Source organism: Polyergus mexicanus, unplaced genomic scaffold (genome assembly GCF_030449975.1).
Source record: "Polyergus mexicanus isolate NDT 795.1 unplaced genomic scaffold, iyPolMexi1.0 SCAF_205, whole genome shotgun sequence".
NCBI classification, from domain to species: Eukaryota; Metazoa; Arthropoda; class Insecta; order Hymenoptera; family Formicidae; genus Polyergus; species Polyergus mexicanus.
Window position 1 is genome coordinate 1 of NW_027223525.1, and position 5000 is coordinate 5000.

A 5000-nucleotide genomic window follows, 5' to 3' on the forward strand; every position below is an offset into this window, starting at 1 on the left:
AAGCAGTGGTATCAACGCAGAGTACTAGATGACGAGGCATTTGGCTACCTTAAGAGAGTCATAGTTACTCCCGCCGTTTACCCGCGCTTGCTTGAATTTCTTCACGTTGACATTCAGAGCACTGGGCAGAAATCACATTGCGTCAACACCCGCGAGGGCCATCGCAATGCTTTGTTTTAATTAGACAGTCGGATTCCCCTAGTCCGTGCCAGTTCTGAGCTGAGCGTTGAATGGCGGCCGAAGAGGACGACCACGACGGCTCGCGCCGCCACGGAAGCCTCGCAGCAAGGAAGATCCGCGGGAGGCCAAGGCACGGGACCGAGCTCGGATCCCGGGACCGGCGCGAGAACGCCGACCGTTCACCTCGCCCAGGCCCGGCACGTCAGCCAGACCCGCTTCCCGACCAAGCCCGACACGCCCCGCTCCTCAGAGCCAATCCTTATTCCGAAGTTACGGATCCAATTTGCCGACTTCCCTTACCTACATTATTCTATCGACTAGAGGCTCTTTACCTTGGAGACCTGCTGCGGATATGGGTACGAACCGGCGCGACACCTCCACGTGGCCCTCTCCTGGATTTTCAAGGTCCGAGGGGAAGATCCGGACACCGCCGCAACTGCGGTGCTCTTCGCGTTCCAAACCCTATCTCCCTGCTAGAGGTTTCCAGGGAACTCGAACGCTTATACAGAAAAGAAAACTCTTCCCGGATCTCCCGACGGCGTCTCCAGGTCATTTTGGGTTACCCCGACGAACACTCTTACGAGGGCCCGAATTGTATGCGGTTCCGCTGCCGGGTTCCGGAATAGGAACCGGATTCCCTTTCGCCCGACGGGCGTGTGTCTTTATATACATCATCATCATCATCATCAAAACGTCGCTCGCCAGCGGCAACGGAACGCGCGCGTAAAGCGACGTTCGTGCGCGACTCGCTCGGTTCTGCTGTTTTGTTGCTGTGTTTCTTCGACACTCGAGTATATTGTACGCCGTCATTGACATAGGATTTCTCCTAGGGCTTAGGATCGACTGACTCGTGTGCAACGGCTGTTCACACGAAACCCTTCTCCACGTCAGTCCTCCAGGGCCTCGCTGGAGTATTTGCTACTACCACCAAGATCTGCACCGACGGCGGCTCCAGGCAGGCTCGCGCCCAGACCCTTCTGCGCTCACCGTCGCGACCCTCCTACTCGTCAGGGCTTCGTGACGACGCGAGAGACCTTGCGACACCGTACCAACAAGACACGACGCGCCCGGCGCTCCCGTTGCCGCCCCACTTGCCGCTGACGGCAGAGTATAGGCTCGACGCTTCAGCGCCATCCATTTTCAGGGCTAGTTGCTTCGGCAGGTGAGTTGTTACACACTCCTTAGCGGATTCCGACTTCCATGGCCACCGTCCTGCTGTCTTAAGCAACCAACGCCTTTCATGGTGTCCCATGAGCGTCGAGTTGGGCGCCTTAACTCTGCGTTTGGTTCATCCCACAGCGCCAGTTCTGCTTACCAAAAATGGCCCACTTGGCACTCTGATCCGAGATGCTCGTGGCTTCATAATTCAAGAAAGCCAGAGATCTCACCCATTTAAAGTTTGAGAATAGGTTGAGGTCGTTTCGGCCCCAAGGCCTCTAATCATTCGCTTTACCAGATGAGACTCGTTCGCGTTCCGTGGGGAACGGTCGAGTGCCAGCTATCCTGAGGGAAACTTCGGAGGGAACCAGCTACTAGATGGTTCGATTAGTCTTTCGCCCCTATACCCAGTTCCGACGATCGATTTGCACGTCAGAATCGCTACGGACCTCCATCAGGGTTTCCCCTGACTTCGTCCTGACCAGGCATAGTTCACCATCTTTCGGGTCCCAACGTGTACGCTCTGGGTGCGCCTCTTCTCGCGATGAGAACGAGACGCCCAGGGAGTGCGAGGCCGCATCGCGACGCGGCCCATCCTCCCTCGATCGACGGCCAGGGTCGATCTTCACTTTCATTACGCCTTTAGGTCTCGCGACAAGTCCCAATGACTCGCGTACATGTTAGACTCCTTGGTCCGTGTTTCAAGACGGGTCCTAAGAGTACCCAAAGCAGTAGCGTCGCCGACCGGTATAGATCCCCCTCGATTCCCACAAGGGAATAAGAGGGACGTTCGACAGGCCTGTCGAAGGTGAACCGTACTTCAACCAACAGCGGGCCAGGACCGGGGACGGCGCAAAGTCCGTAACCTCCGAGTACCGTGGCGCGCGCTTGCGACGGCCTCGACGCACCGTAAATAGTGCGGCCTGATACCTTGCGCGTACCGCCGAGCAGCCGGCCGGGCGACCGGGGGTTTGTCGCGTGCCGTTTTACCGGCGACGCGACAGTCACCGCACCCGGACCGTAGACCGACACCCAGCGGGTCGCGACGTTCTACTTGGGGAGAAGTGCACGACGACGAGCGCCGGACATCGACGCACGGTAGCGTGCCCGCGCGAGAGCCGCGAGGACTCCGCGGGACATCGCCCACCGACGCGAAGCCAGCGCCGCTGACGATGAATCTCCCCGTTCGATCTTTTGGGTTTCTTAGGTTTACCCCTGAACGGTTTCACGTACTCTTGAACTCTCTCTTCAAAGTTCTTTTCAACTTTCCCTCACGGTACTTGTTCGCTATCGGTCTCGTGGTCGTATTTAGCCTTAGATGGAGTTTACCACCCACTTAGAGCTGCACTCTCAAGCAACCCGACTCTAAGGAGAGATCCTCCCGAGACGCGCACCGGTCGCTACGGGCCTGGCACCCTCTACGGGTAAGTGGCCCCATTCAAGATGGACTTGGACGCGACGCGACACCTCGGGATAAGCGGATCCTCCCAAACACCACATTTCCCTGCGGCGGAACCGCGGGATTCGGTGCTGGGCTCTTTCCTGTTCGCTCGCCGCTACTAAGGAAATCCTAGTTAGTTTCTTTTCCTCCGCTTAATAATATGCTTAAATTCAGCGGGTAATCTCGCCTGCTCTGAGGTCGTCAAAGAGTTTAGTTTTCGATAACCGTGGCCGCGCCGCCTCCTCCGCCGGCTCTTTTCTCACTTAGAGAGCGAGCGTCGGGAGAGCGGCAGCGCCGGCACAGCGGCTTCGCATTGTACTCGGAGGAGTGGCGAGGAGACGTGTTGTTTGTGACAACGATTCTTCCACGCGCGGCTCGCAGCCGCTAATAGGAGGAAATGTAAGCCGATCGAATCTCGTTCGAGTTGTCTGCTTGCAAACAACGAATAAGATCGGCGCGGATCGCGTCATCTTCGATCGCCGGGGACGCGAGATACATTGCGAGCGAGTGTGCGCGTACACGTACATCTCTATCACCCACATCCTTCAAATTTTCTCTCCGCATATCGTGTGTTATGCACGGATATGGGATACGACGGGGCGAATCGGATTCGACGAGTACACGACGACGCGTGCCGGTCCCCTATATTCGTTTTCGAGAATTTCGTGGACTCGGACAAGCGGTCGGCTCGCGATTCACCCGCGTTAAGGAGGGCTCTCTCGCTCTTTTCTCTCCGCGTACCGCCGGGCGACGACGCGCCGCGGTTCTCTCCTACCGTTTGCGCGGAAGGTGGCGCGCACCAAGACTCGCGCGTAAGAGGCGCGAGCGCGCGCTGGCGCACCGGGAGACCGCGAGAGGGATAACGCAACGTGTGTGCGCGTGTCTTCTACTCCCTCTCTCCTTCGACAGTTTCCGGGCGCGCGCGCGCAGGCTCCCTATCTTTACTTACTGCGTGTGTGCGTACGCTGCTCTCACTCTTCCTTTTCCTCGGTGTTATTTCAGACGACGCCAAGGGGCCGCCTCTCGGGACGGCTCGTCTCGGGCGAACGTCCAACTATCGCTCGTACACCGTTTGCGCGAACGGGCACGGTGGCCCGGCGCGCAAAGGCGCAAGCAGTTTCGAGGTACTAAAACGACCCTCAGCCAGGCGTGGTCCGGGAATTGTATCCGTGGACCGCAATGTGCGTTCGAAATGTCGATGTTCATGTGTCCTGCAGTTCACAAGTTGACGCGCAATTAGCTGCGTTCTTCATCGACCCACGAGCCAAGTGATCCACCGTTCAGGGTAATCGTTTTGCAATTCTTGCGTTCAACGAACGCTTCGTTCATCCATCTTAGTCTCCTCTCCGAAGAGAGAGAGATAAAATCGTTGGCCCTTCGATCAGCCTGGCCGCGCGCGTCCGAGCACGCGCGCGGACCGCCGCCACCGCTGGGGAGGCTACGGCACAAAAGTTGTTTCGCGATCGGAGCGTCTCTTCCCCGTACATATAATATAATAATATATATATTTGGAAGAGCCGGGGCGGAATGTTCTTTGAAGAAACCGTCGGACTTGATCGGGTGTGATCCGTCCTCTCGCCCGTTCGTCCGATAGCCGCGCGCTCGCGTACAAACACGCTGACCGCTGCCCCGGTGCGGGGAGGGGCGCGTTCACGAGCGTTGCGGACGCACGGACGGGCGTAGGTTACCACCGGTACGCGCTAACGCCGGATCGTAACTCTGCGCTTGGCAAGAGCGCGATCGGGAAAGCGTCTTCTGCTCCGAATCGCATTCATGTAATTTCGCAATTTGCGCAACGAGCCTCAACGGGTCGCGCGCGACGCGACGCGACGCCGGTTGCGGCTACGAAGCTTAAGGAGAGAGTCTCGGATAATCCTCTCCTCCTCCATCCCGCTCGCACGACGCCGACCGCACCGAAAAAGGCCGACGGCGCTCTGCTGCTGGCTTCCCTTTCTCTCTCGGGTCGTCGCAGAGGCGCGCGGCGTTCGACGCGCGTCGTCGTATTAGTACATGCGGGATATAATCCGTCAATTCCATTTTACTTTCGTATCTGTTTTCTTTGTCCATTCAGTCGCCGACTGCTGCGAGCGCGCGTCCAAAAGACTCGAGACGCAGAGCAGGACCTCCGGAACGTTAATGATCCTTCCGCAGGTTCACCTACGGAAACCTTGTTACGACTTTTACTTCCTCTAAATGATCAAGTTTGGTCATCTTCCCGGCA

The 5000-nt window shown here is 57.7% G+C and overlaps 2 non-coding genes and 1 pseudogene across 2 annotated transcripts in view; all 3 read right to left on the bottom strand.

Moving 5' to 3' along the window:
• Window positions 1–2980, bottom strand: LOC138944457 (large subunit ribosomal RNA; annotated as a pseudogene; the record flags this gene model as incomplete).
• A 932-nt stretch (window positions 2981–3912) lies between these two features.
• Window positions 3913–4067, bottom strand: LOC138944456 (5.8S ribosomal RNA). The gene has a single exon (XR_011448768.1). It is a non-coding gene; the product is annotated as a 5.8S ribosomal RNA (ribosomal RNA).
• Window positions 4068–4913: 846 nt separating this feature from the next.
• Window positions 4914–5000, bottom strand: part of LOC138944459 (small subunit ribosomal RNA) — a 1921-nt gene continuing 1834 nt past the window's right edge. Inside the window, exon 1 of the ribosomal RNA XR_011448770.1 lies at window positions 4914–5000. This exon is cut by the window's right edge and continues 1834 nt beyond it. This is a non-coding gene — a ribosomal RNA (small subunit ribosomal RNA).